Here is a 14,820-nt window from a genome sequence, read left to right on the forward strand (position 1 = left end):
CGCGCACGTGGATTTCTACCAAACGACGTGCTAAGCATGCCGATGCTGCTCTTTTTAGCACCCGCGCACGCATTTGTGCGAAAACGCGTTTTAAGCATGCACATGCATCTTTTGGTAGACGCGGATGAAGTTTTCTGCAAAACCACAAGATGTGCATGCAAATGGTGTTTTTGGCAGAACGCGCACGTGGATTTCTACCAAACGACGTGCTAAGCATGCCGATGCTGCTCTTTTTAGCACCCGCGCACGGATTTGTGCGAAAACGCGTTTAAGCATGCACATGCATCTTTTGGTAGACGCGGATGAAGTTTTCTGCAAAACCACAAGATGTGCATGCAAATGGTGCTTTTGGCAGAACGCGCACGTGGATTTCTACCAAACGACGTGCTAAGCATGCCGATGCTGCTCTTTTTAGCACCCGCGCACGGATTTGTGCGAAAACGCGTTTTAAGCATGCACATGCATCTTTTGGTAGACGCGGATGAAGTTTTCTGCAAAGCCACAAGATGTGCATGCAAATGGTGCTTTTGGCAGAACGCGCACGTGGATTTCTACCAAACAACGTGCTAAGCATGGCGATGCTGCTCTTTTTAGCACCCGCGCACGGATTTGGGCGAAAACGCGTTTTAAGCATGCACATGCATCTTTTGGTAGACGCGGATGAAGTTTTCTGCAAAACCACAAGATTTGCATGCAAATGGTGCTTTTGGCAGAACGCGCACGTGGATATCTACCAAACGACGTGCTAAGCATGCCGATGCTGCTCTTTTTAGCACCCGCGCACGGATTTGTGCGAAAACGCGTTTTCAGCATGCACATGCATCTTTTGGTAGACGCGGATGAAGTTTTCTGCAAAACCAGAAGATGTGCATGCAAATGGTGCTTTTGGCAGAACGCGCACGTGGATTTCTACCAAACGACGTGCTAAGCATGCCGATGCTGCTCTTTTTAGCACCCGCGCACGGATTTGTGCGAAAACGCGTTTTAAGCATGCACATGCATCTTTTGGTAGACGCGGATGAAGTTTTCTGCAAAACCACAAGATGTGCATGCAAATGGTGCTTTTTGCAGAACGCGCACGTGGATTTCTACCAAACGACGTGCTAAGCATGCCGATGCTGCTCTTTTTAGCACCCGCGCACGGATTTGTGCGAAAACGCGTTTTAAGCATGCACATGCATCTTTTGGTAGACGCGGATGAAGTTTTCTGCAAAACCACAAGGTGTGCATGCAAATGGTGCTTTTGGCAGAACGCGCACGTGGATTTCTACCAAACGACGTGCTAAGCATGCCGATGCTGCTCTTTTTAGCACCCGCGCACGCATTTGTGCGAAAACGCGTTTTAAGCATGCACATGCATCTTTTGGTAGACGCGGATGAAGTTTTCTGCAAAACCAGAAGATGTGCATGCAAATGGTGCTTTTGGCAGAACGCGCACGTGGATTTCTACCAAACGACGTGCTAAGCATGCCGATGCTGCTCTTTTTAGCACCCGCGCACGGATTTGTGCGAAAACGCGTTTTAAGCATGCACATGCATCTTTTGGTAGACGCGGATGAAGTTTTCTGCAAAACCACAAGATGTGCATGCAAATGGTGCTTTTTCCAGAACGCGCACGTGGATTTCTACCAAACGACGTGCTAAGCATGCCGATGCTGCTCTTTTTAGCACCCGCGCACGGATTTGTGCGAAAACGCGTTTTAAGCATGCACATGCATCTTTTGGTAGACGCGGATGAAGTTTTCTGCAAAACCACAAGATGTGCATGCAAATGGTGCTTTTGGCAGAACGCCACGTGGATTTCTACCAAACGACTTGCTAAGCATGCCGATGCTGCTCATTTTAGCACCCGCGCACGCATTTGTGCGAAAACGCGTTTTAAGCATGCACATGCATCTTTTGGTAGACGCGGATGAAGTTTTCTGCAAAACCACAAGATGTGCATGCAAATGGTGCTTTTGGCAGAACGCGCACGTGGATTTCTACCAAACGACGTGCTAAGCATGCCGATGCTGCTCTTTTTAGCACCCGCGCACGCATTTGTGCGAAAACGCGTTTTAAGCATGCACATGCATCTTTTGGTAGACGCGGATGAAGTTTTCTGCAAAACCACAAGATGTGCATGCAAATGGTGCTTTTGGCAGAACGCGCGCGTGGATTTCTACCAAACGACGTGCTAAGCATGCCGATGCTGCTCTTTTTAGCACCCGCGCACGGATTTGGGCGAAAACGCGTTTTAAGCATGCACATGCATCTCTTCGTAGACGCGGATGAAGTTTTCTGCAAAACCACAAGATGTGCATGCAAATGGTGCTTTTGGCAGAACGCGCACGTGGATTTCTACCAAACGACGTGCTAAGCATGCCGATGCTGCACTTTTTAGCACCCGCGCACGGATTTGTGCGAAAACGCGTTTTCAGCATGCACATGCATCTTTTGGTAGACGCGGATGAAGTTTTCTGCAAAACCAGAAGATGTGCATGCAAATGGTGCTTTTGGCAGAACGCGCACGTGGATTTCTACCAAACGACGTGCTAAGCATGCCGATGCTGCTCTTTTTAGCACCCGCGCACGGATTTGTGCGAAAACGCGTTTTAAGCATGCACATGCATCTTTTGGTAGACGCGGATGAAGTTTTCTGCAAAACCACAAGATGTGCATGCAAATGGTGCTTTTGGCAGAACGCGCACGTGGATTTCTACCAAACGACGGGCTAAGCATGCCGATGCTGCTCTTTTTAGCACCCGCGCACGGATTTGTGCGAAAACGCGTTTTAAGCATGCACATGCATCTTTTGGTAGACGCGGATGAAGTTTTCTGCAAAACCACAAGATGTGCATGCAAATGGTGCTTTTGGCAGAACGCGCACGTGGATTTCTACCAAACGACGTGCTAAGCATGCCGATGCTGCTCTTTTTAGCACCCGCGCACGCATTTGTGCGAAAACGCGTTTTAAGCATGCACATGCATCCTTTGGTAGACGCGGATGAAGTTTTCTGCAAAACCACAAGATGTGCATGCAAATGGTGCTTTTTGCAGAACGCGCACGTGGATTTCTACCAAACGCCGTGCTAAGCATACCGATGCTACTCTTTTTAGCACCCGCGCACGCATTTGTGCGAAAACGCGTTTTAAGCATGCACATGCATCTTTTGGTAGACGCGGATGAAGTTTTCTGCAAAACCACAAGATGTGCATTCAAATGGTGCTTTTTGCAGAACGCGCACGTGGATTTCTACCAAACGACGTGCTAAGCATGCCGATGCTGCTCTTTTTAGCACCCGCGCACGGATTTGTGCGAAAACGCGTTTTAAGCATGCACATGCATCTTTTGGTAGACGCGGATGAAGTTTTCTGCAAAACCACAAGATGTGCATGCAAATGGTGCTTTTGGCAGAACGCGCACGTGGATTTCTACCAAACGACGTGCTAAGCATGCCGATGCTGCTCTTTTTAGCACCCGCGCACGCATTTGTGCGAAACCGCGTTTTAAGCATGCACATGCATCTTTTGGTAGACGCGGATGAAGTTTTCTGCAAAACCACAAGATGTGCATGCAAATGGTGCTTTTGGCAGAACGCGCACGTGGATTTCTACCAAACGACGTGCTAAGCATGCCGATGCTGCTCTTTTTAGCACCCGCGCACGGATTTGTGCGAAAACGCGTTTTAAGCATGCACATGCATCTTTTGGTAGACGCGGATGAAGTTTTCTGCAAAACCACAAGATGTGCATGCAAATGGTGCTTTTGGCAGAACGCGCACGTGGATTTCTACCAAACGACGTGCTAAGCATGCCGATGCTGCTCTTTTTAGCACCCGCGCATGGATTTGGGCGAAAACGCGTTTTAAGCATGCACATGCATCTTTTCGTAGACGCGGATGAAGTTTTCTGCAAAACCACAAGATGTGCATGCAAACGGTGCTTTTGGCAGAACGCGCACGTGGATTTCTACCAAACGACGTGCTAAGCATGCCGATGCTGCTCTTTTTAGCACCCGCGCACGGATTTGTGCGAAAACGCGTTTTCAGCATGCACATGCATCTTTTGGTAGACGCGGATGAAGTTTTCTGCAAAACCAGAAGATGTGCATGCAAATGGTGCTTTTGGCAGAACGCGCACGTGGATTTCTACCAAACGACGTGCTAAACATGCCGATGCTGCTCTTTTTAGCACCCGCGCACGCATTTGTGCGAAAACGCGTTTTAAGCATGCACATGCATCCTTTGGTAGACGCGGATGAAGTTTTCTGCAAAACCACAAGATGTGCATGCAAATGGTGCTTTTTGCAGAACGCGCACGTGGATTTCTACCAAACTACGTGCTAAGCATACCGATGCTACTCTTTTTAGCACCCGCGCACGCATTTGTGCGAAAACGCGTTTTAAGCATGCACATGCATCTTTTGGTAGACGCGGATGAAGTTTTCTGCAAAACCACAAGATGTGCATGCAAATGGTGCTTTTGGCAGAACGCGCACGTGGATTTCTACCAAACGACGTGCTAAGCATGCCGATGCTGCTCTTTTTAGCACCCGCGCACGCATTTGTGCGAAAACGCGTTTTAAGCATGCACATGCATCTTTTGGTAGACGCGGATGAAGTTTTCTGCAAAACCACAAGATGTGCATGCAAATGGTGCTTTTGGCAGAACGCGCACGTGGATTTCTACCAAACGACGTGCTAAGCATGCCGATGCTGCTCTTTTTAGCACCCGCGCACGGATTTGTGCGAAAACGCGTTTTAAGCATGCACATGCATCTTTTGGTAGACGCGGATGAAGTTTTCTGCAAAACCAGAAGATGTGCATGTAAATGGTGCTTTTGGCAGAACGCGCACGTGGATTTCTACCAAACGACGTGCTAAGCATGCCGATGCTGCTCTTTTTAGCACCCGCGCACGGATTTGTGCGAAAACGCGTTTTAAGCATGCACATGCATCTTTTGGTAGACGCGGATGAAGTTTTCTGCAAAACCACAAGATGTGCATGCAAATGGTGCTTTTGGCAGAACGCGCACGTGGATTTCTACCAAACGACGTGCTAAGCATGCCGATGCTGCTCTTTTTAGCACCCGCGCACGCATTTGTGCGAAAACACGTTTTAAGCATGCACATGCATCTTTTGGTAGACGCGGATGAAGTTTTCTGCAAAACCAGAAGATGTGCATGCAAATGGTGCTTTTGGCAGAACGCGCACGTGGATTTCTACCAAACGACGTGCTAAGCATGCCGATGCTGCTCTTTTTAGCACCCGCGCACGGATTTGTGCGAAAACGCGTTTTAAGCATGCACATGCATCTTTTGGTAGACGCGGATGAAGTTTTCTGCAAAACCACAAGATGTGCATGCAAATGGTGCTTTTGGCAGAACGCGCACGTGGATTTCTACCAAACGACGTGCTAAGCATGCCGATGCTGCTCTTTTTAGCACCCGCGCACGCATTTGTGCGATAACGCAATTTAAGCATGCACATGCATCTTTTGGTAGACGCGGATGAAGTTTTCTGCAAAACCACAAGATGTGCATGCAAATGGTGCTTTTGGCAGAACGCGCACGTGGATTTCTACCAAACGACGTGCTAAGCATGCCGATGCTGCTCTTTTTAGCACCCGCGCACGCATTTGTGCGAAAACACGTTTTAAGCATGCACATGCATCTTTTGGTAGACGCGGATGAAGTTTTCTGCAAAACCAGAAGATGTGCATGCAAATGGTGCTTTTGGCAGAACGCGCACGTGGATTTCTACCAAACGACGTGCTAAGCATGCCGATGCTGCTCTTTTTAGCACCCGCGCACGGATTTGTGCGAAAACGCGTTTTAAGCATGCACATGCATCTTTTGGTAGACGCGGATGAAGTTTTCTGCAAAACCACAAGATGTGCATGCAAATGGTGCTTTTGGCAGAACGCGCACGTGGATTTCTACCAAACGACGTGCTAAGCATGCCGATGCTGCTCTTTTTAGCACCCGCGCACGCATTTGTGCGAAAACGCGTTTTAAGCATGCACATGCATCTTTTGGTAGACGCGGATGAAGTTTTCTGCAAAACCACAAGATGTGCATGCAAATGGTGCTTTTGGCAGAACGCGCACGTGGATTTCTACCAAACGACGTGCTAAGCATGCCGATGCTGCTCTTTTTAGCGCCCGCGCAAGCATTTGTGCGAAAACGCGTTTTAAGCATGCACATGCATCTTTTGGTAGACGCGGATGAAGTTTTCTGCAAAACCACAAGATGTGCATGCAAATGGTGCTTTTGGCAGAACGCGCACGTGGATTTCTACCAAACGACGTGCTAAGCATGCCGATGCTGCTCTTTTTAGCACCCGCGCACGGATTTGTGCGAAAACGCGTTTTAAGCATGCACATGCATCTTTTGGTAGACGCGGATGAAGTTTTCTGCAAAACCACAAGATGTGCATGCAAATGGTGCTTTTGGCGGAACGCGCACGTGGATTTCTACCAAACGACGTGCTAAGCATGCCGATGCTGCTCTTTTTAGCACCCGCGCACGGATTTGGGCGAAAACGCGTTTTAAGCATGCACATGCATCTTTTGGTAGACGCGGATGAAGTTTTCTGCAAAACCACAAGATGTGCATGCAAATGGTGCTTTTGGCAGAACGCGCACGTGGATATCTACCAAACGACGTGCTAAGCATGCCGATGCTGCTCTTTTTAGCACCCGCGCACGGATTTGTGCGAAAACGCGTTTTCAGCATGCACATGCATCTTTTGGTAGACGCGGATGAAGTTTTCTGCAAAACCAGAAGATGTGCATGCAAATGGTGCTTTTGGCAGAACGCGCACGTGGATTTCTACCAAACGACGTGCTAAGCATGCCGATGCTGCTCTTTTTAGCACCCGCGCACGCATTTGTGCGAAAACGCGTTTTAAGCATGCACATGCATCTTTTGGTAGACGCAGATGAAGTTTTCTGCAAAACCACAAGATGTGCATGCAAATGGTGCTTTTGGCAGAACGCGCACGTGGATTTCTACCAAACGACGTGCTAAGCATGCCGATGCTGCTCTTTTTAGCACCCGCGCACGGATTTGTGCGAAAACGCGTTTTAAGCATGCACATGCATCTTTTGGTAGACGCGGATGAAGTTTTCTGCAAAACCACAAGATGTGCATGCAAATGGTGCTTTTGGCTGAACGCGCACGTGGATTTCTACCAAACGACGTGCTAAGCATGCCGATGCTGCTCTTTTTAGCACCCGCGCACGGATTTGGGCGAAAACGCGTTTTAAGCATGCACATGCATCTTTTCGTAGACGCGGATGAAGTTTTCTGCAAAACCACAAGATGTGCATGCAAATGGTGCTTTTGGCAGAACGCGCACGTGGATTTCCACCAAACGACGTGCTAAGCATGCCGATGCTGCTCTTTTTAGCACCCGCGCACGGATTTGTGCGAAAACGCGTTTTCAGCATGCACATGCATCTTTTGGTAGACGCGGATGAAGTTTTCTGCAAAACCAGAAGATGTGCATGCAAATGGTGCTTTTGGCAGAACGCGCACGTGGATTTCTACCAAACGACGTGCTAAGCATGCCGATGCTGCTCTTTTTAGCACCCGCGCACGGATTTGTGTGAAAACGCGTTTTAAGCATGCACATGCATCTTTTGGTAGACGCGGATGAAGTTTTCTGCAAAACCACAAGATGTGCATGCAAATGGTGCTTTTGGCAGAACGCGCACGTGGATTTCTACCAAACGACGTGCTAAGCATGCCGATGCTGCTCTTTTTAGCACCCGCGCACGCATTTGTGCGAAAACGCGTTTTAAGCATGCACATGCATCCTTTGGTAGACGCGGATGAAGTTTTCTGCAAAACCACAAGACGTGCATGCAAATGGTGCTTTTTGCAGAACGCGCACGTGGATTTCTACCAAACGACGTGCTAAGCATACCGATGCTACTCTTTTTAGCACCCGCGCACGCATTTGTGCGAAAACGCGTTTTAAGCATGCACATGCATCTTTTGGTAGACGCGGATGAAGTTTTCTGCAAAACCACAAGATGTGCATGCAAATGGTGCTTTTTGCAGAACGCGCACGTGGATTTCTACCAAACGACGTGCTAAGCATGCCGATGCTGCTCTTTTTAGCACCCGCGCACGGATTTGTGCGAAAACGCGTTTTAAGCATGCACATGCATCTTTTGGTAGACGCGGATAAAGTTTTCTGCAAAACCACAAGATGTGCATGCAAATGGTGCTTTTGGCAGAACGCGCACGTGGATTTCTACCAAACGACGTGCTAAGCATACCGATGCTACTCTTTTTAGCACCCGCGCACGCATTTGTGCGAAAACGCGTTTTAAGCATGCACATGCATCTTTTGGTAGACGCGGATGAAGTTTTCTGCAAAACCACAAGATGTGCATGCAAATGGTGCTTTTTGCAGAACGCGCACGTGGATTTCTACCAAACGACGTGCTAAGCATGCCGATGCTGCTCTTTTTAGCACCCGCGCACGGATTTGTGCGAAAACGCGTTTTAAGCATGCACATGCATCTTTTGGTAGACGCGGATGAAGTTTTCTGCAAAACCACAAGATGTGCATGCAAATGGTGCTTTTGGCAGAACGCGCACGTGGATTTCTACCAAACGACGTGCTAAGCATGCCGATGCTGCTCTTTTTAGCACCCCCGCACGGATTTGTGCGAAAACGCGTTTTAAGCATGCACATGCATCTTTTGGTAGACGCGGATGAAGTTTTCTGCAAAACCACAAGATGTGCATGCAAATGGTGCTTTTTCCAGAACGCGCACGTGGATTTCTACCAAACGACGTGCTAAGCATGCCGATGCTGCTCTTTTTAGCACCCGCGCACGGATTTGTGCGAAAACGCGTTTTAAGCATGCACATGCATCTTTTGGTAGACGCGGATGAAGTTTTCTGCAAAACCACAAGATGTGCATGCAAATGGTGCTTTTGGCAGAACGCGCACGTGGATTTCTACCAAACGACGTGCTAAGCATGCCGATGCTGCTCTTTTTAGCACCCGCGCACGGATTTGTGCGAAAACGCGTTTTAAGCATGCACATGCATCTTTTGGTAGACGCGGATGAAGTTTTCTGCAAAACCACAAGATGTGCATGCAAATGGTGCTTTTTCCAGAACGCGCACGTGGATTTCTACCAAACGACGTGCTAAGCATGCCGATGCTGCTCTTTTTAGCACCCGCGCACGGATTTGTGCGAAAACGCGTTTTAAGCATGCACATGCATCTTTTGGTAGACGCGGATGAAGTTTTCTGCAAAACCACAAGATGTGCATGCAAATGGTGCTTTTGGCAGAACGCGCACGTGGATTTCTACCAAACGACGTGCTAAGCATGCCGATGCTGCTCTTTTTAGCACCCGCGCACGCATTTGTGCGAAAACGCGTTTTAAGCATGCACATGCATCTTTTGGTAGACGCGGATGAAGTTTTCTGCAAAACCACAAGATGTGCATGCAAATGGTGCTTTTGGCAGAACGCGCACGTGGATTTCTACCAAACGACGTGCTAAGCATGCCGATGCTGCTCTTTTTAGCACCCGCGCACGGATTTGTGCGAAAACGCGTTTTAAGCATGCACATGCATCTTTTGGTAGACGCGGATGAAGTTTTCTGCAAAACCACAAGATGTGCATGCAATTGGTGCTTTTGGCTGAACGCGCACGTGGATTTCTACCAAACGACGTGCTAAGCATGCCGATGCTGCTCTTTTTAGCACCCGCGCACGGATTTGGGCGAAAACGCGTTTTAAGCATGCACATGCATCTTTTCGTAGACGCGGATGAAGTTTTCTGCAAAACCACAAGATGTGCATGCAAATGGTGCTTTTGGCAGAACGCGCACGTGGATTTCCACCAAACGACGTGCTAAGCATGCCGATGCTGCTCTTTTTAGCACCCGCGCACGGATTTGTGCGAAAACGCGTTTTCAGCATGCACATGCATCTTTTGGTAGACGCGGATGAAGTTTTCTGCAAAACCAGAAGATGTGCATGCAAATGGTGCTTTTGGCAGAACGCGCACGTGGATTTCTACCAAACGACGTGCTAAGCATGCCGATGCTGGTCTTTTTAGCACCCGCGCACGGATTTGTGCGAAAACGCGTTTTAAGCATGCACATGCATCTTTTGGTAGACGCGGATGAAGTTTTCTGCAAAACCACAAGATGTGCATGCAAATGGTGCTTTTGGCAGAACGCGCACGTGGATTTCTACCAAACGACGGGCTAAGCATGCCGAAGCTGCTCTTTTTAGCACCCGCGCACGGATTTGTGCGAAAACGCGTTTTAAGCATGCACATGCATCTTTTGGTAGACGCGGATGAAGTTTTCTGCAAAACCACAAGATGTGCATGCAAATGGTGCTTTTTGCAGAACGCGCACGTGGATTTCTACCAAACGACGTGCTAAGCATGCCGATGCTGCTCTTTTTAGCACCCGCGCACGGATTTGTGCGAAAACGCGTTTTAAGCATGCACATGCATCTTTTGGTAGACGCGGATGAAGTTTTCTGCAAAACCACAAGATGTGCATGCAAATGGTGCTTTTGGCAGAACGCGCACGTGGATTTCTACCAAACGACGTGCTAAGCATGCCGATGCTGCTCTTTTTAGCACCCGCGCACGGATTTGTGCGAAAACGCGTTTTAAGCATGCACATGCATCTTTTGGTAGACGCGGATGAAGTTTTCTGCAAAACCACAAGATGTGCATGCAAATGGTGCTTTTGGCAGAACGCGCACGTGGATTTCTACCAAACGACGTGCTAAGCATGCCGATGCTGCTCTTTTTAGCACCCGCGCACGCATTTGTGCGAAAACACGTTTTAAGCATGCACATGCATCTTTTGGTAGACGCGGATGAAGTTTTCTGCAAAACCAGAAGATGTGCATGCAAATGGTGCTTTTGGCAGAACGCGCACGTGGATTTCTACCAAACGACGTGCTAAGCATGCCGATGCTGCTCTTTTTAGCACCCGCGCACGGATTTGTGCGAAAACGCGTTTTAAGCATGCACATGCATCTTTTGGTAGACGCGGATGAAGTTTTCTGCAAAACCACAAGGTGTGCATGCAAATGGTGCTTTTGGCAGAACGCGCACGTGGATTTCTACCAAACGACGTGCTAAGCATGCCGATGCTGCTCTTTTTAGCACCCGCGCACGCATTTGTGCGAAAACGCGTTTTAAGCATGCACATGCATCTTTTGGTAGACGCGGATGAAGTTTTCTGCAAAACCACAAGATGTGCATGCAAATGGTGCTTTTGGCAGAACGCGCACGTGGATTTCTACCAAACGACGTGCTAAGCATGCCGATGCTGCTCTTTTTAGCACCCGCGCACGCATTTGTGCGAAAACGCGTTTTAAGCATGCACATGCATCTTTTGGTAGACGCGGATGAAGTTTTCTGCAAAACCACAAGATGTGCATGCAAATGGTGCTTTTGGCAGAACGCGCACGTGGATTTCTACCAAACGACGTGCTAAGCATGCCGATGCTGCTCTTTTTAGCACCCGCGCACGGATTTGTGCGAAAACGCGTTTTAAGCATGCACATGCATCTTTTGGTAGACGCGGATGAAGTTTTCTGCAAAACCACAAGATGTGCATGCAAATGGTGCTTTTGGCTGAACGCGCACGTGGATTTCTACCAAACGACGTGCTAAGCATGCCGATGCTGCTCTTTTTAGCACCCGCGCACGGATTTGGGCGAAAACGCGTTTTAAGCATGCACATGCATCTTTTGGTAGACGCGGATGAAGTTTTCTGCAAAACCACAAGATGTGCATGCAAATGGTGCTTTTGGCAGAACGCGCACGTGGATTTCCACCAAACGACGTGCTAAGCATGCCGATGCTGCTCTTTTTAGCACCCGCGCACGGATTTGTGCGAAAACGCGTTTTAAGCATGCACATGCATCTTTTGGTAGACGCGGATGAAGTTTTCTGCAAAACCACAAGATGTGCATGCAAATGGTGCTTTTGGCAGAACGCGCACGTGGATTTCTACCAAACGACGGGCTAAGCATGCCGATGCTGCTCTTTTTAGCACCCGCGCACGGATTTGTGCGAAAACGCGTTTTAAGCATGCACATGCATCTTTTGGTAGACGCGGATGAAGTTTTCTGCAAAACCACAAGATGTGCATGCAAATGGTGCTTTTGGCAGAACGCGCACGTGGATTTCTACCAAACGACGTGCTAAGCATGCCGATGCTGCTCTTTTTAGCACCCGGCACGCATTTGTGCGAAAACGCGTTTTAAGCATGCACATGCATCTTTTGGTAGACGCGGATGAAGTTTTCTGCAAAACCACAAGATGTGCATGCAAATGGTGCTTTTGGCAGAACGCGCACGCGGATTTCTACCAAACGACGTGCTAAGCATGCCGATGCTGCTCTTTTTAGCACCCGCGCACGGATTTGTGCGAAAACGCGTTTTAAGCATGCACATGCATCTTTTGGTAGACGCGGATGAAGCTTTCTGCAAAACCACAAGATGTGCATGCAAATGGTGCTTTTGGCAGAACGCGCACGTGGATTTCTACCAAACGACGTGCTAAGCATGCCGATGCTGCTCTTTTTAGCACCCGCGCACGGATTTGTGCGAAAACGCGTTTTAAGCATGCACATGCATCTTTTGGTAGACGCGGATGAAGTTTTCTGCAAAACCACAAGATGTGCATGCAAATGGTGCTTTTGGCAGAACGCGCACGTGGATTTCTACCAAACGACGTGCTAAGCATGCCGATGCTGCTCTTTTTAGCACCCGCGCACGGATTTGTGCGAAAACGCGTTTTAAGCATGCACATGCATCTTTTGGTAGACGCGGATGAAGTTTTCTGCAAAACCACAAGATGTGCATGCAAATGGTGCTTTTTCCAGAACGCACACGTGGATTTCTACCAAACGACGCGCTAAGCATGCCGATGCTGCTCTTTTTAGCACCCGCGCACGGATTTGTGCGAAAACGCGTTTTAAGCATGCACATGCATCTTTTGGTAGACGCGGATGAAGTTTTCTGCAAAACCACAAGATGTGCATGCAAATGGTGCTTTTGGCAGAACGCGCACGTGGATTTCTACCAAACGACGTGCTAAGCATGCCGATGCTTCTCTTTTTAGCACCCGCGCACGCATTTGTGCGAAAACGCGTTTTAAGCATGCACATGCATCTTTTGGTAGACGCGGATGAAGTTTTCTGCAAAACCACAAGATGTGCATGCAAATGGTGCTTTTGGCAGAACGCGCACGTGGATTTCTACCAAACGACGTGCTAAGCATGCCGATGCTGCTCTTTTTAGCACCCGCGCACGGATTTGTGCGAAAACGCGTTTTAAGCATGCACATGCATCTTTTGGTAGACGCGGATGAAGTTTTCTGCAAAACCACAAGATGTGCATGCAAATGGTGCTTTTGGCAGAACGCGCACGTGGATTTCTACCAAACGACGTGCTAAGCATGCCGATGCTGCTCTTTTTGGCACCCGCGCACGGATTTGTGCGAAAACGCGTTTTAAGCATGCACATGCATCTTTTGGTAGACGCGGATGAAGTTTTCTGCAAAACCACAAGATGTGCATGCAAATGGTGCTTTTGGCAGAACGCGCACGTGGATTTCTACCAAACGACGTGCTAAGCATGCCGATGCTGCTCTTTTTAGCACCCGCGCACGGATTTGTGCGAAAACGCGTTTTAAGCATGCACATGCATCTTTTGGTAGACGCGGATGAAGTTTTCTGCAAAACCACAAGATGTGCATGCAAATGGTGCTTTTGGCAGAACGCGCACGCGGATTTCTACCAAACGACGTGCTAAGCATGCCGATGCTGCTCTTTTTAGCACCCGCGCACGGATTTGTGCGAAAACGCGTTTTAAGCATGCACATGCATTTTTTGGTAGACGCGGATGAAGTTTTCTGCAAAACCACAAGATGTGCATGCAAATGGTGCTTTTGGCAGAACGTGCACGTGGATTTCTACCAAACGACGTGCTAAGCATGCCGATGCTGCTCTTTTTAGCACCCGCGCACGGATTTGTGCGAAAACGCGTTTTAAGCATGCACATGCATCTTTTGGTAGACGCGGATGAAGTTTTCTGCAAAACCACAAGATGTGCATGCAAATGGTGCTTTTGGCAGAACGCGCACGTGGATTTCTACCAAACGACGTGCTAAGCATGCCGATGCTGCTCTTTTTAGCACCCGCGCACGCATTTGTGCGAAAACGCGTTTTAAGCATGCACATGCATCTTTTGGTAGACGCGGATGAAGTTTTCTGCAAAACCACAAGATGTGCATGCAAATGGTGCTTTTGGCAGAACGCGCACGTGGATTTCTACCAAACGACGTGCTAAGCATGCCGATGCTGCTTTTTTTAGCACCTGCGCACGGATTTGTGCGAAAACGCGTTTTAAGCATGCACATGCATCTTTTGGTAGACGCGGATGAAGTTTTCTGCAAAACCACAAGATGTGCATGCAAATGGTGCTTTTGGCAGAACGCGCACGTGGATTTCTACCAAACGACGTGCTAAGCATGCCGATGCTGCTCTTTTTAGCACCCGCGCACGGATTTGTGCGAAAACGCGTTTTAAGCATGCACATGCATCTTTTGGTAGACGCGGATGAAGTTTTCTGCAAAACCACAAGATGTGCATGCAAATGGTGCTTTTGGCAGAACGCGCACGTGGATTTCTACCAAACGACGTGCTAAGCATGCCGATGCTGCTCTTTTTAGCACCCGCGCACGCATTTGTGCGAAAACGCGTTTTAAGCATGCACATGCATCTTTTGGTAGACGCGGATGAAGTTTTCTGCAAAACCA

Source organism: Dermacentor andersoni, unplaced genomic scaffold (assembly GCF_023375885.2).
Source record: "Dermacentor andersoni unplaced genomic scaffold, qqDerAnde1_hic_scaffold ctg00000047.1, whole genome shotgun sequence".
Classification (NCBI taxonomy): domain Eukaryota; kingdom Metazoa; phylum Arthropoda; class Arachnida; order Ixodida; family Ixodidae; genus Dermacentor; species Dermacentor andersoni.